The sequence below is a fragment of the Hevea brasiliensis genome, chromosome 14, assembly GCF_030052815.1.
Source record: "Hevea brasiliensis isolate MT/VB/25A 57/8 chromosome 14, ASM3005281v1, whole genome shotgun sequence".
NCBI classification, from domain to species: Eukaryota; Viridiplantae; Streptophyta; class Magnoliopsida; order Malpighiales; family Euphorbiaceae; genus Hevea; species Hevea brasiliensis.
Window position 1 is genome coordinate 30,634,688 of NC_079506.1, and position 25,358 is coordinate 30,660,045.

Here is a 25,358-nt window from a genome sequence, read left to right on the forward strand (position 1 = left end):
TATCAATTGAAGGAGCGGAAGCATGAAAAACACAAGTTTATACCATTGAATTCAAAAGTTTTCACCTAGGGTCACATGCATCATGCAAGATTTATTTTTATCTATTTGATTTCAATGGTAAACAACATATTAAAACTCTTTTAATATGTTTTTGGAACTGTATTTGCCATTTAAGATTTTAGAATTAATCAGATTAATTTTAGAACCCTAGGTTAAATCAAAAACAAATACACTAACCTCTTGATGCACTGAAGCGTATTTGTGCCTTTGGGATGGTTCTTTAGGATACCAGATGTTATCCCTCTAGCTTGTCCACACCAAGATCACCTATGGCAGCCCTTGAACTGCTTCCAAAGCTTTTTTTATGAATTAGAAAATCAAGTTTTTCCTTTTAAGAGATTATAGATGTAAACAGAACACTAGAAATGATTTCTAGTATTTTTAATTCAAGAGATTATTTGCTAATCTCTTGGAATAGATGAGCGATTAAGAAGAAGAGAGAATGGGAGCTTCAAGGGTGGCGGCACAAAGGAGGCAGCAACTGGTTATTATTTTTTCTTTTCATAACAACACTTATATAGCTAGGTCACCACTTAAAACCCTTGCCACATGTCACCTTCAGATTGGTTCTAAGTTTAATTGACCCAATCACATTGTGCCAAGTGGAAAACCTATATTTAATCTTAATTTTAATCATCTTACATGATTAAAAAACATTTGGCAAGCTTATGTGTAATGCCATGTGTCACCATCTCATGGTGTCACATGTCACCCCGTGAAATGACCAAAATGACCTTGTGTCTTAATTTTGAGTTCTCAACCCAAAATAATTATTTCTCTTCTTCTAATCAATTTATATCAAACATAAATTAATTAATTAATCTTTATTAATTAATTTCTCATTAATTAAATTCATATTTAAATACTTTAAATATAAATTTAACTTATACTATACATCCACTAATTTAGATTTGGTTTCAAGTCATGCTAGAGACTTTGCAATCTAATTGCAAACCAAACATTTAATTAATCAATTAAACTCTTTAATTAATTAATTAAATCATATTTAATTTAGTGATTACTTGTGTATGTGTGTGACTCACTAGGCTCATCACTAATTGGCAATGAGACATGATATCAACTCTTAATATCATCAGAACTCTTTCTTACCATAAATGATTTCTCTAAATCATTTTATACACCTCATAGACCATGGTTAACACCTAGCATAGCATGCCATGGCTACCCAATCAGTAATAAGATTTACCTTAAATGAACCTATAATCATATGTTACCATGCACTAGAATCTCTCTGTTACAAAATCCCAACTCAAGCTGGAGTCATGGTTTATGTCAAACTCCATTTGTTATGAATATTATATTCTCTTTTAATAACAGTTCTTGATTAAAAGATTTTCTCATCAGAAACTCTTTTCTGATTAAATCTATCTGTCCTGGCCAGGAACTTGGAACATCAAGAACAATTAAATGAACATAGGATTTTATCACTATTTACTTAGAGGAACAGATTCCATATTGATCAACACCTACCTCCATATATAACTAGTAGGAGCCAACATATGCTCATATACCCATACACAGTACAAGTATAAAAGCAGTATCAAACTCAAACCATCTATATACAAGATAACTGTGCTATCTCAGGTCTAAAGATTATATGCACTGATATGATTTATGACAATACATTGACAAGAGTAAACTCCATGTGCTTGTCATAAGTGTCATTGGTTCGGCCTACTTATCATGTATAAGTGCCTATCATGTTTGTTATATGGCATGAGACTCACCATTCTATCTTATTTATATCTCATATAAATAACTTGGGAATAAACATGAATACAATCTTTCAGGATAAGTCATGTCCTTATTATGAAGTATCCTCGATTGTGAACCTATTTATGATACTTTCTGCAAGAAATACTGTCACCCATATTCTTAACAACTTAAGAATAGAATTTCTAACAAAATATCAATGGACCTTTTCTATTACACATAAATATATTATGTAAACAGAAAAGTGAAAAATGCCTTTTATTAATAAAAGATGTACAAGATACATACTAAATGATATGCTCTAGGGCATACTACTAACATCAATTACATCAAAGATGTTTAACTGTAGAAATATAATATAACTAGCAAGGAAGAAGACAAAACAAATAACTGTGTATTAAGTTACAGCACTCCAACTCTAATTAAACTAGCAAATTGTGAACATAGTTCTAGGTCCAACATGGTACTATGAGTTGTGCACCATTGCCATTCTCCCCTTTACTGCCACTACTGCTCCTCAACCTTAAACAGAGCCAACCAGAGATCTCCATTATGCCTAAAAGACCATAGTTGCACTATGTCATTTTGTTTGAACTTCCCTGATGATCCCTGATGATTCCTTTCCAAGACTTTCTTCCAACTAGATGTCAACACATAGGTACTGCTACTTTTCAAATTCCATTGCTTTAGCCACATCTCAGACTTAGAACCACAAGGTTCCATAAGTGTAACTAGTATTTTCTCCTTGGGCTCCTTTAACTTTCTCTTTTCATCCTCTGTAAGAAAACTGAAATCTCTTATCTGTTTAAAAGGGATTGAGAAACGATTGTGATGAGTATTCAAATCAGTGGCAAACATCTGTTTCATTATTACCAATTTCACATCAATGCCTCCTTTTGCTTGAATTTTATGCCACTATTCCTCAAGCATGTCAGTAGGTGTCTTCGAACCAAAATTTGCAAAATTGATTCTGTCAGGCCTTGGTCTCTTCAGCAATTTCTTTTTCTTCTGTTCATCTTCATTACTATTACCACTTTGAAAACATCACTTGCCACTAACCCTTTTCTTGTTCTCATTCATGCTCCTAGAAGACTTCACATGAAGAAATAAAGATGAATGAGAATGAGGTTTCTTGTCTACGCGTTGTCCATGGCCCCTGCTTTTCTTGGGCACATATGCAACAAGTCGGTCATCATGCTTGATCATGGCTTCAGCTCTTACTTATTGCATAAAAGCAGTCAGAATGTTTTCTTCCACTAACTTGATCGCAGCCATGATTCTGTCGAAACACCCACCAATATCTGCATCAAGAAATCTGCCCATCTTTATTTCTCCCTTCTCTAGTGAAAAAATATTTCTACACATTTCAACAAGCACAAACCTATATATAGTTTATAACTTTAATTAATCCTTCAAGATTTGCGATCTTTTGACATATTTGATTAGTTTTCTTTTCATTAATTAATTGTTTGTGATATCTTGTGATAATCTTTTATCTGTAGATATCTTTCATTAGTTTTTTTTTTTGCATTAATTAATTAATTATTTATGATATATTCTATCTGTCGATATCTTTCCTTATTTCATTTATAGTAATCTTGCACTGCTTCAGAATGTTGAAGCTGACATTAATTTGTTATTATCTCTAATTTATTAATAGTTATTATTTTAGCTGACAAAGTTAATTTTTAATACGTATAATTTATTAGTAGTTACTTTAGTTTTTAATATTTAAAATTATGGGATTTTTATATAATTTATTAATGATAATTTAAATTTGATCATGATCATGAGTTTATTCTCAAAATTTATTTTTTTTTAATTTCTAAATTATTGTATTATAAAAATTTTGATATCTTCTGTATATATTTTTTTGGTATTAAATATTTTATATAATTTTTATCCTAAGAGTCGTAATTAATTTTGAAAAACAATAGAAATAAAGTATGAATAAAGTTATAAGCCTTAATGAGTTTTTAATAATTCATTCTAAAGAATTTAAATTTCAAAAAATAATTAAAAAAAAATTTATTACATATCATTGATTACTTTATTTATTCTAAATAATATATGTGATTCATTTGAAGTTCACCTTTCATTTATATCCAAGAGTTTCTTAAATAGTGTACGCATTTACGGTGCTTTTAGGAAGTGAGAAAAAAAAAAAACCAATAAATAGGTGCATTTTTACATTTACATACCCATTAAAATAGTTAACGTGATATAATTTTAGTTGTTGGGTTCCCTTTCTATCATAAATTTGATGGTCAATTTATTTCATTTTCACTGTTTGTTAAAAAAAATAAATATTTAAAATCAAGTTAAAATTATTAAAAATTAAAAAATTGACTACAATAGCAAGAAGTTGAAAAAATAATTAAAAAGTGAGAAGGGGAACACCGATATTTTCAAAAATACCCTTCATTATTTTTATTGTTTATAAAAGTACAAAAAACATTTTTATAAAAAATTATTAGTTCTAACATCTTTATTGTAATATGATAAAGTCAAGTAATAAAATACATATTTTTTACCTTATAATCCCTATTTTAAAAGGACTATAATAACTTTATTGAAAAAATTGAAACTATTTTTAAAATAATTTTTAGTAAATAATACATTTTAATTTGTAAAATTCAAATATCCATATTCCCATACCATCTTTATTGTATTTTATTTATAATATTTTAATTACTAAAATAATGTATATTAAAATTTTTATTTCATGCGTTTTATTTATAATATTTCAATTAACTTATAACTTATTAATTTTATTTTTTATAACTCTTTTGAATCAACTTTAATTAGAAATAAAATACAGTTATACCAATGAATAACAAAATTTAATTGGTTATTAAAATTAATATATAATGATAATATTATATAATATAAAAAATTTAAAGAAAATTATATAAAAAAATTTTAAATTACTTGTTTATATGATGCGTAAATCAACATGCAACGTACATTAAGGTAAAAACTAGTATTATTAAATATTGAAAGTTCATTGTATATTATTAATTTTTTATTTTGTGATTTTTTATATTTAAAATTTAAAATGAATAAAATATGTTAAATACAATATTTAATTAAATTAATTTAATAAATTTATAATATATTTAATTAATTTATTTATAAATATTAAAATCTAAAAAAATAATAATCACATATTTTTAACTATTTTACATTCAAAATATATATCACGTAATTATTAAACCGAATAATATACTTATTGAGAAAATGTAATTTAAATATATTTATCAAATAATTATTTTTGTATATACACAATAAATTAAATTAAATTATTAATAATATAAACACGGTGAGCACGCTACTATATTGTTGTATAAATTCTATTAAGATGTAGAGAATTTAAAAGCCTAAGGATTCTCGCCGTGCCTGTGTATTCACTTTCGACAGTGATGGATTACTACAATTATGGGTAAAAGAGTATATTATTATGATGATATATAATTTATAATTTAATTAATCTTAATATAATTACCTTATAAAATTAATTTTTGAAAATTAATGACAATGCAAAGATGATAAAGATATGTGTGATATAATTTATAAATGATATACAGCAATAATAAAATATTGAAAAAATAAATATTTACCCAAAACATTAGCATTTAAATTTATTTAATTTGAAGGATTTAAATATTAAAATCACGAATTAGTGCAAGCAAACAAAATAAAACAAATTATTAATTACTAATGATTTAACCAAATTAATTATTTTTGTATTAGAACTTGACTTATTTCTATTTAAATAATTTAATTTAAATGATTTTATAAAAAAATTATATACTTAAATTAAATTTTAAAATGATAAAATTTATTTAAATATTATTATTTGGCATAATTTACCAAAGACTCTGCTTATCATCATTATTTTTAGTTTCTATTTCCTTGGTTTATGTGATGAACTCTTTCCAATTTGATTAAGTATCACTTATCATGTTGATATAGTTTAGATGCAATTTTATTTTTCAATACAAAACATTTGCCTTTTTTTAATCCCAATCAAGTTCCATACCCTGCTGATGCAAGTCCCTGATGATTCCTTTTCAAGACTTTATTCCCACTACCTTTCAAATTCCATTGCCTTAGCCTTAGCAACATCTTAGACTCATCACCACAAGGAACCAGAGTGGGCTAAGAAAGTGGCTGCACATTTGAAGAACTTTATTTCAAGTGACTTGGTTTGGTGATAAAGCCTTTCAATAATGTCGAGCTCTTCGCCTGTCAAAGGGACGCTAAGTTTATCCTGCAAATCTTCAGTTTGCATCCATTATCCATCACAGTGCCTTTATCAATCTGGAAAACCCTGTTGATATAAGGAAGACTAAAAAGAGAGCAAGAGCAGATAAACTGGCTGGGATGCTGCTGAAACCAAGGGAAACAAAAGCAATGTTTGGAAACCAGTAAATCCCATATGAGCAAATGGAGTTCAATCATGCTCTGCTGAATGGTTTATCATAACAGAAGAAGAATGATTAAAAGATTAAACTAAAACTCAGTTTGTCCTAAGTTTAGTTAAAAAACTCAATTAAAAAAATGAACATATATTCTCAAAACCAATCAATTCTCAAAACAAATATAAGGGATGTTTAACTGTAGAAATATAATATAGCTAGACAAAAACACTAATTATGCATTACATTACTTAATCTAAAATAGAAATAACTACCCAAGATTACAACACTCAAACTCTAATTAACCTTCATAAACTAGCAAAACAACTAAAATTGGAAAATTATAAATGTAGTTCCAAGTCCAACATTGTACTATGACTTACACTTGCACCATCCCCATTCTCCCCTTTACTGCCACTGTCCCCAACCTTAAACAGTGCCAACCAGAGTTCTCCATTGCACTTAAAAGACCAAAGCTGCACTATGTTGTTTTGTTTGAATTTCCATGATGATCCCTGATGAATCCTTTCCAAGACTTTCTGTAACACCCCTCACCCGTCTACAGTGTAGCTGAGTAAAGTGTGTTACACGGAGTGCCGGAGCACCTGAATCTTATCTGATTTGATTACAGTTCTTGATTTATTTATTCAAAAACTATATTTAAGGTTTAGGCTATTTTTACTTTTATCAAAATCTAACTAATTTGGAAATTTCAAAAATTTTAACGATAATCCGACAAAGTGTCAGCTGTAATTTGGACTAACAGTTCTTCTGAACCTGCCAAAGACAATTCATAACATATTCAAATTCATAGCTCAATTTATCTCAACAATATCTCATCAGTTTCTCAAAATTTCTTAAACTCAATCTCATTCAGAATCATTATGATTAGATAATCAATTCAGACATCAAAATTCTTACATTTCATTAACTTATATAATTTTCCAATTAAGTACATAAATTTGTCAAGTACAGGATATACAAATGAAATTACAATATACTTAGAATGAACAAAATACATAACATGTATAATTATGAGCCCTATCTATATACATTGCTGAGGAGGTGACAACCTTGAACTCTTCTAACACTTCTGCAGATCTGGACTCCAAAAATCTCAGTCGACAGTCTACTGGTTTCACCTTTAGTACCTGCGCGAGGAAGCAATTCCATCGCGCTAAGCATTTCTGCTTAGTGGTGCAATAGTATAACAAGAAATAATATATGCAAATAAAAAAAGAAATAAATCATAATTCAGATACTCATGAATCAATTTAATTTGGTATGGTATTTTTAGTATCAACAATCTTATATACTAGTTTGTTCCTCTTTGGAAGTGCTTAGTTTATAACTTTTCAGTAATACTACCCAGTATACAAATTATTCTAACTGTATTGTATTTCAAGTCTCTATGATTCTGTAATTTATATTTTTTTTATATTTCTTTTGCTAATTTCTTTTACTCATTCATTCTATACTTAATTTAATTGTACTGAAATTTCATTATACTTAACTTAGCTTCCTGAATTGAATAATGTTTTAAATGACTGCCTATATAGCCTATACACTGACCAGACTGGATAAACGGATATACTAGCACTGGGTACCTAGTACCTCGGGCCATCACACCATCGGTCACAAAGTATCTCCTTGTGTAAACAAGCAGTGGCTAAAAAGCCATATAATCAATCAGGCATTAAGCCGAGTATAATAACACAAACTGTATAGCCATAGGCTATTAAAATCATAGTATGGCATAATAAGCCATAAAACACAGTATGATGTAAAGTCATTTGCAGAACAGCTGTCAGAATCCTATTGGCATGCCAACCTATCCAAACTAGTCAACTAGGCAAATTAGGGCATATTACAATGTTACATATTTAATTCCTTATTCATAGGGTTTATACATCTTTATGCCTTTCACTAGTCAATAAAATTATTGACCTTTTTATGCATCATGGATAAGTTGATTCTAGCATTAACATGTCACAATTTACAATTCAATATGTTCTTAATATAATGCAATTTACCCTTTTCACAAGTTGGCATTCATTGCCAAATCACTTCAAGCATCATTTTATGTAATTACCAATTTTCAATTTTAGTGTGCTAGATTGGTCTAGCTTAAAGTCCTATTTCCCTTGGTTTTTAGCTTCTGGTCAAAGAAGCAAAATTGTAGCTCTATGTCTTATTGCACGGGGGGCAAAATTTCAGGTCATTCTGAGTTGTATAGACCAAGTTATGGTCAATTTACTAAAGTTGGACATATTGCACCTTTGGTGTAAATTTTGGTCAATTTCTCAATTTTTGTGTGCTAGATTTGTCTAACTTAAAGTCCTATTTCTCTTGGTACTATTGTCACACCTTACCCCTCTGTAAGGCATAACATGATCCCGTAGAATACCTAATGAACTACCGAACTTCACCTACCGATAACTCATTAAGTACCCTACAAGGGATTTTAAAACAATTTTCTTATCTTTGACAAGTGGTGAGCATTTCTAATAAGTATTTAAAACATTTAGTTGAAATTAAAACTAATTAATATTTTTGGCCATTTTAGTTTTCCGCAAATCTTATAAAAATTTTGACAGAGTTTCCTCTGTATTTTGAGAAAACCGTTCTTGAATACTGTAAAAGCACTTCTAAAAGTTTTTCTCAACCACTACTGGTTTCACAATCAAACTCAATCAATTTCTCAAAATATCACAATCAATATCATTCATATTTCATTAAAAACAAAATAATTTATACACAACCTTACAAATTTATATCAAAAGAAACACAAACTAAACTTTATTACAAACTTCATACAAATTTGTGTACAAGCTGCTCAAGACCCATTTTTACATGTCCATACATTTATGTGCAATATATACATCAAAAGAAGTATATTTATACCCGAAAACTTTAGGCTGGTAGCTTCTCACACCTCAGCAGCTCAGTCTGCTGCTCCTCTAGTTTCAGATTCTGATAAAGAATAAAGCTATCGCTGAGTACTAGGACTCAATGGTGCACAATATACTAAAATAATCTTTATGCAAAGCTTAAAGCACATTCATTCAAAAATTTGGCTAAACATGAAAATTAAATACAATCATGCATTGTGAGATTTTACATGTAAACCAAGTTCATTTCAAAGTATCAAAACACATTTCATAAAACCCACAGTTAGATCACGCCATTCGAAATAAATAGAATCTCAATAGCCAGAGGCTAAAGAGAAATCACATGAATCTCAATAGCCAGAGGCTAAAGAGAAATCATATCACAGGCTAGCTAGCTCAAATATATGGATATCCATTCACATCCTCTTCTACTGGCACACCTCAACACTTCTCCAGAGAAGGAATCAAAATTCAAAACTAATTACCCCCACTAGTCGTGCTAGTGAGGTGTTCAAATATATGGTCATGACACTGTGATTTCAAAACTTATCTTAACAATTTGCTAAACATTGTCATTTCAAATATACACAATAATTTTCAACAATTTAGATCAAACATCATAAGAATGCCATAATCCAACATTTCATATTATTCAAAACGATATGCAAAAGATGATTATAAAAGTATATGTTTTGCACAAACCTCAAATAAGTCGCCTGTTGGCCTTGACTCGACTCCTCGGGTTCTGTCCCGGTATTCTTTTCCACTGAAATACGAAATTTTCCAATGTTTCAGTACTAAAACTTAAAATAACTCCAAAATAAACTTAGCTTCACATTTACCTAGCTCTAACGTGTTAAATTCGACGTTCTCGAAATTTTGTGTTTCGGGTTACTATTCACTGCACTATTTAAGTCAAATTATTGACTTTCTAAGGCTTAATGAGTATGGGAACTCCAACTTCACCCACATACCACATTTTGGTCACCAAACTTGTTGGTTTTGGTCATTTGTTTAAAGCTTAGGTCATTTTGGCAAAATTGCCAATTTTCGGTTTTGGTTCTCCGAAGTTGCACTGTTTCATTGGTCGGTCTACTGTTGGAATTTGACAAAACTTCCTTCATAGAAAATGTTTCTTATTGTCTTAAGTGTATTCTCATTTTTGGATCACCTCAATCGGAGTTTTTTAGCTCAAGTTATGGCCAAAATAAGTTTACTGTTCACGTGTACTGTTTATACTGAGATTTTGGTGCTGGCAGATTTTTGGTCTAACTTTGGTTAATAATTTGATCAAGTTAAGTTCATAATTTGGTCTCACTTTCTTCATATGAAATGTTGTACTATGTCTTAGGTTTCCATCGGTTCAAGAATCGCCTAAATCCGAGTTTTCTAGAGAGAGTTATAACCATCCAAACATTGCTGCTCAATGAAAAATCTGCAGAATCTCAGTACAGTAAATTTAACTTTGCTCAATGATTTGAATGAGTTAATGGCCTAATTTGGGTTGGTGTTCTTCATGAAAGTTTTAGGTCTATATCATATCTAATTGCTGGTAAAATTTCAGATCAGTTTGACCTACCTAGCTCGAGTTATGACCAAATGAACAGTTACTGTTCATTTGGTCAGTTTGGTGCAGGGGCAGCCTGCTATCAATTCACTTTGGTCAATTGTTTCACCAAGTTTTGGTCAGTTTTTGGCCATGGTTCCTGAATGAAAATCGTGCTCTTTTATGTCTATTTTCATCTCCAATTGGTGGCATATCCATTAGGCTTGTAAAATTTGAGTTTTGGTCCTTCAAAGTGGGTTTGGTCATGCTGCCAACAGCAAGACCATTGGACCTCCGAATTTAACTTAGTTTCCTATCATTCCCACACAAGTTATTTGGTCATAATTGACCATTATTTCACTTCACAATAGGTCCAACATGCTATTTATACATTTCTCCAAATTTTGGTTCACAAACCCTAGCCTACAAACCCTAATCTTACTAACTATTGCATTTAACCACAAGTAGTGCACTTAGTCCTAACCATTCAACTAATCAAAGCTTTTAAACTCATTCTAATGCATCAAACCATTCAATTTCATACTCCCCTCAACTAGGCTGAATTTCAGTTTGTCCTTCACAAATTTTTTTTTTATTTCATTTCTTTAGTTTCTAGTTAATTAGACTAATAACACAACTAATTCAACAAAAAAAATCAAATTTAATCTACTAACCTTAGTGCAGAATTTCTTTCCTTCAAACTTCTTCCTTTCTTTTTTTTTTTGTTGTCAAGTCCTCTATCAAGGCTTGAAATCAAGGTTTAATATTGGAGGTTTAACTTTCTATGGTGGAATTAGGGATTTGATCAAGCTCAAAATGAGCTTTAATGGAGGTTTTGGGTGAGGGAGAGGGAGAATGAAAGTGAGCTACGGGAAGAAGAGCTTTCAAATTTTTTTTTCTTTTATTTTCTTTTATAAATTTTAGTTATGGAAGACCACAAAATTTAATTAAATAAATATTTAATTAATTCTTTTATGACATCATCTTTGACTTTTCTAACTTCTTTCTTTTCCTTTTTTTTTTTTTCTATTTTTCTATTAGTTCTTTAATTTAATTCTTGATTCCGAAATTTTCTTTTCTCCGTTTTTATTTGACAGTTAGGTCAGGAGTTAGCTCTCGGGGTCAATTGACCAAATTGCCCCTCGCCGGTTCATCCCGGTTCGTAAATAATCCAATATTTCTTCCGGCTCCCTGACCTAATTATTTGACTGGCTTAACAGTTCTTTTTCGTGATTTTCTCTTTTCCACTGTGTTCATAAGGGTCCTAAGGACCGCAGCGTCACTTTTTACGGTTCAAAATTTGAGTTTAAAATGACTTCGCAGTCGTTCCCGAGGAGGTCACTCATCGCTGTGACTCTCAGCTCGTTTAACCTCTTATGTTCTGTTTTTCTTATTTATAGTTAACTAATTAAACATTACTAATTATTTGTGTTTATGGCTTCTCAAATTGTCTTAAGTGTGGCCCTAATCCCATTAATTGTCCGGACCGACACCGGTCACCGGAATAGTGAAATATACTAGGCTATACAATGGGGGTGTTACAATTCTCCCCCCCCCCCCCCCTTAAATAAATTTCGTCTCGAAATTTTTACCTGGTATCAATCTCTGAACAGCTGTGGGTGTTGTCTCCTCATGTCCTCCTCTCGTTCCCAAGTAGCTTCTTGGCCCGAATGATGGTTTCACAGCACTTTTACCAATGGTATCTGCTTATTCCGCAGCTGCTTCACCTCATAAGCCAGAATCTTTATGGGTTCTTCTTCATTTGTGAGGTCTGGATTTACTTCTATTTCTTCTACTGGTAGTACATGAGATGGGTCTGATCGATACCTCCTCAACATAGACACATGGAAGACATTATGTATCTTCTCCAACTCTGGAGGTAGTACCAACCGATATGCCAAAGGACCCACTCTTTCTAGAACCTCATATGGCCCGATAAAACGAGGACTCAGTTTCCCCTTTCTGCCGAATCTCATAATTCTCTTCCAAGGAGAAACTTTGAGGAAAACCTTCTCACCCACTGCATACTCAATATCCCTTCTTTTCAAATCAACATAGGACTTTTGACGGTCTGATGCAGTTTTAAGTCGACCCCTGATCACCTTGATTTTCTCTTCAGTCTGTTGAACAATTTCGGGTCCAATCATTTTTCTTTCACCCACGTCATCCCAACACAACGGGGTTCTACATTTTCTGCCATACAAAGCTTCATATGGAGGCATCCCAATGCTTGATTGGTAGCTGTTGTTATAAGCAAACTCAATCAAAGGCAAGTGCGTATCCCAACTACCCTCAAACTCAATCACACAAGCCCGTAGCATGTCCTCCAAGATCTGAATTACTCTCTCAGACTGGCCATCTGTCTGTGGGTGGAATGCAGTACTAAAGTTCAATCTAGTTCCTAGGGCTCTCTGAAGACTACCCCAGAATCTAGAAGTGAACCTAGGATCTCTGTCTGATATGATAGATACTGGCACTCCATGTAGTCTCACAATCTCATCAATGTATAACTTGGCCAATCTTTCTAAACTGTAGTCCATCCGAACTGGCAGAAAATGAGCAGACTTAGTTAGTCTGTCAACAATGACCCAAACTGCATCATGACTCTTCTGTGTCCTCGGAAGTCCCATTACAAAATCCATCGTTATTCTTTCCCATTTCCATTCTGGTACTGGTAGTGGATGTAACAACCCAGTGGGTACTTGATGCTCTGCCTTTACTTGCTGACAAGTTAGGCATTTAGATACAAACTCTGTCACATCCCTTTTTAAACCCATCCACCAGTAATGCTCCTTTAGCCCTCTATACATTTTTGTACCACCAGGGTGCATGGCAAAAGGAGACTCATGTGCTTCCTTCAAAATGATCTGCCTCAAATCAACATCATTAGGAACACACATTCTGCCCTGGTGTAGCAATAGACCATCATCTCTAATTGAGAATTCTGGTTTCTTGCCCTGTCGGACTTCTTCCATCAACTTCTGATACTTCTGATCATTCTAAGCAGCCATTCTAATCTGATCAATCAACACTGCCATGCAACTGCTGTCTGCCCCTCATCATTAATCTCTAAGCTGGCATGCAATGATCTTAACTCATGTACCAAAGACAAAGGAGTAACCCGTAGACTTGCCATAGTCCTGCGACTTAAGGCATCAGCCACAACATTAGCTTTCCCTGGCTGATAGTCTATCAGACAATCATAGTCTTTTATCAACTCTAACCATCTCCTCTGTCTCAAATTCAGCTCTTTTTGGGTGCCCAAATACTTCAAACTCTTATGATCTGTGTAGATATAACATTTCTCCCCATACAAATAATGTCTCCAGATCTTAAGAGCAAACACTATAGCTGCAAGCTCCAAATCATGTGTTGGATAATTCCTCTCATGCGGTTTTAGCTGGCGTGATGCATAGGCAATGACATTTCGATCTTGCATCAATACACAGCCTAACCCATTGTGAGAAGCATCACTATATACTGTATATTCTTTACCCGGAGTAGGTAAAGTCAGGACTGGAGCCTCTGTTAAACATCTTTTCAACTCATCAAAACTTTGCTGGCATTTGTCCGTCCACTGAAATTTCACATCTTTTCTAAGCAGTTTGGTCAATGGAGATGCCAACATGGAGAATCCCTTCACAAATCGACGGTAGTATCCAGCTAAACCCAGAAAACTACGAATTTCTATGACATTTCTGGGTGGCCTCCAATTAAGGACAGCTTCAATCTTACTTGGATCTACCTTGATGCCCTCTTCTGATACTACATGCCCCAAGAAAGATATTTCTTTCAGCCAAAATTCACACTTCGACAATTTGGCATATAACTGTTTCTCCCTCAAAGTCTACAGTACAATCCGCAGATGTCTATCATGCTCTTCTGCATTCCTCGAATAGACCAATATATCATCTATGAATACCACAACAAACTGGTCGAGGTATGGTCTGAAAATAGTGTTCATCAGATCCATAAAAGCAGCCGGAGCATTAGTTAACCCAAATGGCATGACCAAGAACTCATAATGGCCATAGCGGGTTCTGAAGGCAGTTTTAGAAATACTCTGCTCTTGTACTTTCAGCTGATAATAACCTGATCTCAGGTCAATTTTGGAGAACACAGCTGCACCCCTCAACTGATCAAACAAGTCATCAATACGGGGTAATGGATATCTGTTCTTTATTGTCACCTTATTCAACTGTCGATAATCAATGCATAACCGGAGAGTGCCATCCTTCTTCTTTACAAACAACACTGGCGCTCCCCAAGGTGACACACTAGGGCGGATAAAGCCCTTGTCAAGCAATTCTTGCAACTGCACTTTCAACTCTTTCAATTCTGCAGGTGCCATTCTATATGGCGTTATGGAGATTGGATCCACACCAGGCATAACATCAATTTCAAATTGCACCTCTCTTTCTGGAGGTAATCACGGCAATTCATCGAAACACATCAGAAAAATCACATACGATGGGGATGTCCCTTAGTCTTTGGACTCCCCACTTGGGTGTCTATCACATGTGCCAAGTATGCTTCACACCCCTTTCTGATCATCTTTCTGGCTAGTGCAGCCGAAATGATGTTTGATGGCAGTAAATGCCTCTCCCCGTGTATTACCACATCACTGTACAAAGGGAGACCAAAAGTTACTGTCTTCAATCTACAGTCAATCATGGCATGATGCCTGGCTAACCAATCCATGCCCAAGATGATATCATACTCTCTGAAAGGCATTTCAATTAAGTCTGATGGGAAAACATGTCCTTGGATTACCAAAGGACAGTCTCTATAAATTACATTGACCGGACCTCTTGTCCTAAAGAACTAGTTACTAGCACTTCAAAACCCATTTGCACACATGGAACAGCAAGTGAACTGACTATGCTAGCACTAACATATGAATGGGTTGAACCCGGATCAAACAATACAAATACATCTTGACCAGAGATAGAGAATGTACCAGCTACCACATCAGAAGTCTCAGCCTCTTCTCGCTGTTTCATTGCGTAGATTCTGGTTGAAGCACTTCGTTGTGCTGATTGACCAACTGTGCCCTGATTGCCTGAAGTAGTGCCTCTACCTCTGCCTCTTCCTCTACCAAATGACTGTGAACCTCTGGGAGCAGGACTCTGAATAGATCCCTCGGCAGTAGTAGGAGCTGGACCATATCTCGGAGCACTAGTACAGTCTTTAGCTATATGGCCCATGCCTCCACAGTTAAAATAGGCTCCAGTGGCCCAATAACATTCCCCCCCATGAATCTTGCCACAAGTCTCACGGTAGGCGAGAATGTGAACCCACTGATCACGACTGGACTTAGGGTCTCGACTGGAAAATCTACCTCTACCAAACCTTCCACCTCGACCCCTACTGGGTCCACTAAACTTCTTTTTCTTTCCAGAGGTAGCACCAGAACTCTGTTCAATTGATTTTTCCCCCTTGTCTTTTTCTAATTTCTCAACTTTTTCCTTCACTGGGTTTGCTTCTGCTTCAACTCTCTCGAGTTCAAGTGCTTGGGACATAAGTTCTGAGAAGTTGCTGTGTCGAAATCCCACAACTTGCATCCTTATGCTGGGCTTCAAACCCGTCTCAAATCTCTTGCATCTTGCTTTGCTGGTAGTAAGGAGACTCTCCGCATAGTGACTCAGGCGGGAGAACTCCCTCTCATACTCTGCCATTGATCGATTTCCTTGTTTCAAACTCAAAAATTCTTGCAATTTCTGATCAACATATGCGTCTGGGATGTATTTACATGCGAACTCTCGATAAAGTCATCCTGAGTTAGCACCGTGGTTCTGCCAAGCTGTGGGGGATGGTCTTCCACCAATCATATGCATCCCCTTGCAGTAGCGACACAGAATATTCGAACTTCAACTCATCTGGGCAGTGCAATTTCTTAAACACTCTGTCCATTCTTTCAAGCCATTGCTCTGCCTCTAGTGGGTCTACTGTACCCTTAAATTCTGCAGCCCCATACTTCAATAATTTATCATACTGTCTGGCTGGAGGCAGTGGTTGTGTCACAGGTGGTTGGGGTGGAGCTTGAGCAGGCATACCCCCAGCCATTTGCTGAAACATCGCAGCCATCTGCTGTGCGAATTGTGCAGGGAACTGCGGCATTTGTGGGGCTGGTGCTACTGACCCACTGACATTCGGTAAAGCTGGGGCTTCCCCTTGTGCCTCAGCTTCAACAGACTGCTCAACTGAGCGATCCCCTTCTTCCATTTCAGGCTGAAGTTAGGGTATCTCCTGAACAAGTAACACAAGGAGATTTTCCTCCGTTAGTTCATATTCATGATGTAATGCACTGTATGTAACAATTATGGACATTGAGCAGTTGTACTTAACAAAGAAAAGACACAAATTCATAAGTTAAAACATACTTCAAAAATTTGCTCTGATACCACTAAAACATGTCACACCTTACCCCTCTGTAAGGCATAACATGATCCCGTAGAATACCTAATGAACTACCGAACTTTACCTACCGATAACTCATTAAGTACCCTACAAGGGATTTTAAAACAATTTTCTTATCTTTGACAAGTGGTGAGCATTTCTAATAAGTATTTAAAACATTTAGTTGAAATTAAAACTAATTAATATTTTTAGCCATTTTAGTTTTCCGCAAATCTTATAAAAATTTTGACAGAGTTTCCTCTGTATTTTGAGAAAACCGTTCTTCGAATACCTGTAAAAAGCACTTCTAAAAGTTTTTCTCAACCACTACTTCGGTTTCACAATCAAACTCAATCAATTTCTCAAAATACTGTCAATCAATATCATTCATATTTCATTAAAAACAAAATAATTTATACACAACCTTACAAATTTATATCAAAAGAAACACAAACTAAACTTTATTACAAACTTCATACAAATTTGTGTACAAGCTGCTCAAGACCCATTTTTACATGTCCATACATTTATGTGCAATATATACATCAAAAGAAGTATATTTATACCAAAAACTTTAGGCTGGTAGCTTCTCACACCTCAAATTTCATCTGCGCTCCTCTAGTTTCAGATCTGCATAAAGAATAAAAGCTATCGCTGAGTACTAGGACTCAGTGGTGCACAATATACTAAAATAATCTTTATGCAAAGCTTAAAGCACATTCATTCAAAAATTTGGCTAAACATGAAAATTAAATACAATCATGCATTGTGAGATTTTACATGTAAACCAAGTTCATTTCAAAGTATCAAAACACATTTCATAAAACCCACAGTTAGATCACGCCATTCGAAACAAATAGAATCTCAATAGCCAGAGGCTAAAGAGAAATCACATGAATCTCAATAGCCAGAGGCTAAAGAGAAATCATATCACAGGCTAGCTAGCTCAAATATATGGATATCCATTCACATCCTCTTCTACTGGCACACCTCAACACTTCTCCAGAGAAGGAATCAAAATTCAAAACTAATTACCCCCACTAGTCGTGCTAGTGAGGTGTTCAAATATATGGTCATGACACTGTGGTTTCAAAACTTATCTTAACAATTTGCTAAACATTGTCATTTCAAATATACACAATAATTTTCAACAATTTAGATCAAACATCATAAGAATGCCATAATCCAACATTTCATATTATTCAAAACGATATGCAAAAGATGATTATAAAAGTATATGTTGTGCACAAACCTCAAATGAGTCGCCTGTTGGCCTTGACTCGACTCCTCGGGTTCTGTCCCGGTATTCTTTTCCACTGAAATATGAAATTTTCCAATGTTTCAGTACTAAAACTTAAAATAACTCCAAAATAAACTTAGCTTCACATTTACCTAGCTCTAACGTGTTAAATTCGACGTTCTCGAAATTTTGTGTTTCGGGTTACTATTCACTGCACTATTTAAGTCAAATTATTGACTTTCTAAGGCTTAATGAGTATAGGAACTCCAACTTCACCCACATACCACATTTTGGTCACCAAACTTGTTGGTTTTGGTCATTTGTTTAAAGCTTAGGTCATTTTGGCAAAATTGCCAATTTTCGGTTTTGGTTCTCCGAAGTTGCACTGTTTCATTAGTCGGTCTACTGTTGGAATTTGACAAAACTTCCTTCATAGAAAATGTTTCTTATTGTCTTAAGTGTATTCTCATTTTTGGATCACCTCAATCGGAGTTTTGTAGCTCAAGTTATGGCCAAAATAAGTTTACTGTTCACGTGTACTGTTTATACTGAGATTTTGGTGCTGGCAGATTTTTGGTCTAACTTTGGTTAATAATTTGATCAAGTTAAGTTCATAATTTGGTCTCACTTTCTTCATATGAAATGTTGTACTATGTCTTAGGTTTCCATCGGTTCAAGAATCGCCTAAATCCGAGTTTTCTAGAGAGAGTTATAACCATCCAAACATTGCTGCTCAATGAAAAATCTGCAGAATCTCAGTACAGTAAATTTAACTTTGCTCAATGATTTGAATGAGTTAATGGCCTAATTTGGGTTGGTATTCTTCATGAAAGTTTTAGGTACATATCATATCTAATTGCTGGTAAAATTTCAGGTCAGTTTGACCTACCTAGCTCGAGTTATGACCAAATGAACAGTTACTGTTCATTTGGTCAGTTTGGTGCAGGGGCAGCCTGCTATCAATTCACTTTGGTCAATTGTTTCACCAAGTTTTGGTCAGTTTTTGGCCATGGTTCCTGAATGAAAATTGTGCTCTTTTATGTCTATTTTCATCTCCAATTGGTGGCATATCCATTAGGCTTGTAAAATTTGAGTTTTGGTCCTTCAAAGTGGGTTTGGTCATGCTGCCAGCAGCATGACCATTGGACCTCCGAATTTAACTTAGTTTCCTATCATTCCCACACAAGTTATTTGGTCATAATTGACCATTATTTCACTTCACAATAGGTCCAACATGCCATTTATACATTTCTCCAAATTTTGGTTCACAAACCCTAGCCTACAAACCCTAATCTTACTAACTCTTGCATTTAACCACAAGTAGTGCACTTAGTCCTAACCATTCAACTAATCAAAGCTTTTAAACTCATTCTAATGCATCAAACCATTCAATTTCATACTCCCCTCAACTAGGCTGAATTTCAGTTTGTCCTTCACAAATTTTTTTTTATTTCATTTCTTTAGTTTCTAGTTAATTAGACTAATAACACAACTAATTCAACAAAAAAAATCAAATTTAATCTACTAACCTTAGTGCAGAATTTCTTTCCTTCAAACTTCTTCCTTTCTTTTTTTTTTTTTTTGTTGTCAAGTCCTCTATCAAGGCTTGAAATCAAGGTTTAATATTGGAGGTTTAACTTTCTATGGTGGAATTAGGGATTTGATCAAGCTCAAAATGAGCTTTAATGGAGGTTTTGGGTGAGGGAGAGGAAGAATGAAAGTGAGCTACGGGAAGAAGAGCTTTCAATTTTTTTTTTCTTTTATTTTCTTTTATAAATTTTAGTTATGGAAGACCAAAAAATTTAATTAAATAAATATTTAATTAATTCTTTTATGACATCATCTTTGACTTTTCTAACTTCTTTTTTTTCCTTTTTTTTCTATTTTTCTATTAGTTCTTTAATTTAATTCTTGATTCCGAAATTTTCTTTTCTCCATTTTTATTTGACAGTTAGGTCAGGAGTTAGCTCTCGGGGTCAATTGACTAAATTGCCCCTCGCCGGTTCATCCCGGTTCGTAAATAATCCAATATTTCTTCTGGCTCCCTGACCTAATTATTTGACTGGCTTAACAGTTCTTTTTCGTGATTTTCTCTTTTCCACTGTGTTCATAAGGGTCCTAAGGACCGCAGCGTCACTTTTTACGGTTCGAAATTTGAGTTTAAAACGACTTGTGATGCGTTCAGGAGGTCACTCATCGCTGTGACTCTCGGCTCGTTTAACCTCTTATGTTCTGTTTTTCTTATTTATAGTTAACTAATTAAACATTACTAATTATTTATGTTTATGGCTTCTCAAATTGTCTTAAGTGTGGCCCTAATCCCATTAATTGTCCGGACCGACACCGGTCACCGGAGTAGTGAAATATACCAGGCTATACAACGGGGGTGTTACAACTATTCTCTTTAATTCATTTCATTAGTCAACCTATAATGTTGACCCTTGATGCACTCTACGTGAGTCAATTCTAATGTTACCAATATGTCACATTTTATAGCCCTTTAGTGTTGGTATATGTTACCAATTTCATTTCCAAGTGTATTGCATTTTATTGCAATTTATCGGATTTCAGTGTACTATTTTGACCTAGCCGGACGACCTAGTTCCCTCAGTTTTTGGGTTTCGGTCCAAACTACAAACTTGTAGGTCTATGTCTTATTGCACGTAGGGCAAAATTTCAGGTCATTATGAGTTGTATAGGCCAAGATATGGTCAATTTACTAAAGTTGGACAGATTGCACCTTTAGTGCAAAATTTGGTCAATTTTAGGTCACGTTTGGTTCGGCAGTTTTTGTACCCAAACTTGTGCAAGCCATTTGACTTGGTTCTGGCCATTTTTGGGTTTTGGTGTCTTCATAAGAATTGTAGCTCTATGTCTTATTGCACTCGGGGAAAAATTTCAAGTCATTCTAAGTTGTATAGACCAAGATATGGTCAATTTACTAAAGCTGGACAGATTGCACCTTTAGTGCAAAATTTGGTCAGTTTTAGTTCTAGCAGTTTTGGTACCTGAACTTGTGCAAGCTATTTGACTTAGTTCTGGCCATTTCTAGACTTTGGTGTCTTCATAAGAATTGTAGCTCTATGTCTTATTGCACTCGGAGCAAAATTTTAGGTCATTCTAAGTTGTATAGACCAAGATATGGTCAATTTACTAAAGCTGGACAGATTGCACCTTTAGTGCAAAATTTGGTCAGTTTTAGTTCTAGCAGTTTTGGTACCTGAACTTGTGCAAGCTATTTGACTTAGTTCTGGCCATTTCTGGGCTTTGGTGTCCTCATAAGAATTGTAGCTCTATGTCTTATTGCACTCGGGGCAAAATTTCAGGTCATTCTAAGTTGTATAGACCAAGATATGGTCAATTTACTAAAGCTGGACAGATTGCACCTTTAGTGCAAAATTTGGTCAGTTTTAGTTCTGGCAGTTTTGGTACCTAAACTTGTGCAAGCTATTTGACTTAGTTCTGGCCATTTCTGGGCTTTGGTGTCTTCATAAGAATTGTAGCTCTATGTGTTATTGCACTCGGGGCAAAATTTCAGGTCATTCTAAGTTGTATAGACCAAGATATGGTCAATTTACTAAAGCTGGACCGATTGCACCTTTAGTGCAAAATTTGGTCAGTTTTAGTTCTAGCAGTTTTGGTACCTGAACTTGTGCAAGCTATTTGACTTAGTTCTGGCCATTTCTGGGTTTTGGTGTCTTCATAAGAATTGTAGCTCTATGTCTTATTGCACTCGGGGCAAAATTTCAGGTCATTCTAAGTTGTATAGACCAAGATATGGTCAATTTACTAAAGCTGGACCGATTGCACCTTTAGTGCAAAATTTGGTCAGTTTTAGTTCTGGCAGTTTTGGTACCTGAACTTGTGCAAGCTATTTGACTTAGTTCTGGCCATTTCTGGGCTTTGGTGTCTTCATAACAATTGTAGATCTATGTCTAAACTAACCATGGTAAAAATTTCAGGTCAATTGGACCTGGTTTGTGTGAGTTATGGTCATCCCAAGGACTACTGTTAAATTTTAGGTCAATTGGACTTGGTTTGAGTGAGTTATGGTCATCCCAAGGACTACTGTTCATATGGTCAAAAATCTGGGTTGCAAGGTTGCTATTCCGGATTTGGTCATTTTTAAGGTCAGTTTCTAGGCAGAATTTTGACAATATTTCTACATGAAAGTTAGCCTATTTGATGTCTAGTTTCACCCCCCCCCCCCCCTATTGGCCTCATACCAATAGGGTTCATAGTTTGGCACTTATGGCCTAATTTAGGTACTGCCTTCAATACACAACCTGCACAAAGCACATACACTTCCAATTTGATATTCCTTCTCCTCCTCATTACTTCAATATTCAATCAATAACACTTCCATATATATATTGTACACAATTCCAGCAACACTTTTGGGCAGAATATTCAAGTGCTCAATGCACACAATTTACCATTAAGTTCAACATTCACTTCCACCAAAATTCAACATATCTCAATGTCAATATTACACATACACTTCAACATAATCATACTTCAATAACACTTACACTTGCTGCCCATAATTTAAAATTAGCATATTTCATTAATAACTACATGTTCACACACAAATTCATGGTTTAATAGGCGGCCAAACATGGCAGTTTGCCCAAAGCATTAAGGTTCCATTACACACCCTTAATTCAAGCACTACATGCACATACTTAGATTTTAACTTACTACTTCCTCCATTTAAGTTATTCAACCTTAATTTCCATCCATTATAGGTAAGAAAAACTCAACTACAATAAACTTTCATGGCTGTCCAAAATTGAATATATCAATAACTCATCAAATCCTTCAAATTTCTTCACCATCCAACTCATCTCAACCTTAATACAAACTTTAATGAAGCAAGGGATGAAAAACTAGCACTAACCTTTTTTGAGCTTGACCAAAACTTCATCAAATCCTCTTCTTTTTTGCTTCCAATATACTGCCCATGATGTATAGACTAAGTTTAATGAAGGAACTTATGAAAATTAAGGCTTGAAGATGGGTAGATGAAGGCTTGTATATGGGGCGGCCATGGATGAAGCTTGGAGAAATTTCAATTCGGCAAAGAATAATGAAGAAGAAGATGAATAGTGGAAAAATCTGTCCTAGTGGTCCTTATATACTCCACTAATGCCCCACTAATCACAATTAAAAATTAGATTAATTCAAGATTTCCTTTAATTGCAATTATGCCCTCCAATTCCCTTAAATTACATGTTATCTTGAATTTCATTTTTCATTAAATTTTCAAAATATAATACCACTTATTTTTCATGGACATTTAAGTCAAAAGTCAACTCTAGGTGTCAATTGATCAGAATACCCCACTTCGGGTTATATTCCCAATTTTTCGGTAATACCGATTTTTGTCTGTTTCTCGATTTTTCGTTTTTCTTTGTACTAATTTATTAATTTTTCTTTAATAATTCTAGTGTCAATTATATTTCAATAGACCTTTACTTACGTCTCGGAATTAAATTCTGAGGGTTTCCATGATCCCAGGTCGCAACGCCCTTCCCAGTGTGGTCACCCATCGCTGCGGTGTCGGCTCGTTTAACTTAGCTTCATTTTCTCTCTTTCATTTGTCTTTGATTTTTCTTGCATTTTTTTCTTATTTATTTCATCATTATATGTCTGTTCATTATCACTGAAGTGTAGTTTTAGGCATTCCGACTTTCTGGGGCAGACATTAGCTGTCAGAACAGTAGAATGTACGGACTACGAAAATGAGGATGTTACACTTTCGTCCAACTCGATGTCAACACATAGGTACTGCTACTTTTCAAATTCCACTACCTTAGCAATATCTTAGACTCATCACCACAAGGTTCCAAAGTGTAATAGGTATGTTCTCCTTCTGCTCCTTTAACTTGCTCTTCTCATCCTCTGTAAGAAAACTGGAATCTCTTATCTGCTTAAAAGGAATTGACAAACGATCATGGTGAGGATTTAAATCAGTAGCAAACATCTGTTTCATTATCACCAACTTCACATCAGTGCCTCCTTTTGTTCGAATTTTATCCCACCACTCATCAGGCATGTCAGGTGGCATCTTGGGACCAAAATTTGTAAAATAGGTCCTGTTTGGTCTCTTCAGCAATTTCATTTTCTTCTATTCATCTTCAGCACTATTATCGCTTCTACAACATTGTTTGCCACAGACCTTTCTCTTTATTTCGTTTATGCTCCAAGAAGACTTCTCATGAAGAAATAAAAATAAAGGAGAAAGAGGTTTCTTGTCTTGGCATTGTCCATGGCCCCAGCTTTTCTTGGGCACAGATGCAGCAAATCGGTCATCATGCTTGCTCATGGCTTCAGCTGTTACATGTTGCACAAAAGCAGTCAGAATACTTTCTTCCACTAACTTGATCGCATCCATCATTCTGTCGAAACACCCACCATCATCATTGGCATCAAGAAATCTGCCCATCTTTATTTCTCTCTTCTCAAGCAAAAAAATATTTCTACACATTTCAACAAGCACATACCTATATATAGTTTATGACTTCAATTAATCCTTATTGTAGGAGGATTAGTTTAGGATAAATCCTTGTTGTAGTGGGTTTGAGCTAACTATATTCTACCTTTCTCGTTACTGATAGGAAAAAGTGTAATTAATGATACCCAAGTTAATGAATGGTTCAAGCAGCAATTTAACACTCTTAAAATTCCTTCAAGATTGGTATTTGTTGATATCTTTCATTATTTTTCTTTGCATTAATTAATTATTTGTGATATCTTTCATCTATTGACATCATTTATCTGTTGATATCTTTCATTACTTTATTTATAATAATCTTACTCTGCTTCAAAATCTTAAATGCGCGTGATAGGCTTGTGTCTAGCTCCTTTGCCAATGGCTGACATTAATTTTTTTATTATCTCTAATTTATTAATAGTTATTATTTTAGTTGATAATGTTAATTTTTAATATGTTTAATTTATTAGCAGTTACTTTAGCTTTATATTTAAAATTATGGGATTTTTTATATAATTTATTAATGATAATTTAAATTTGATCATGATCATGTGTTTATTCTCAAAATTTA

General features: G+C 34.2%; 1 pseudogene; it reads right to left on the reverse strand.

Annotated features, from left to right (window-relative positions):
* Positions 1-2,301: 2,301 nt before the first annotated feature.
* On the reverse strand, positions 2,302-2,832 carry LOC110671290 (B3 domain-containing protein At2g32645-like; annotated as a pseudogene).
* Between the last annotated feature and the right edge of the window lie 22,526 nt (positions 2,833-25,358).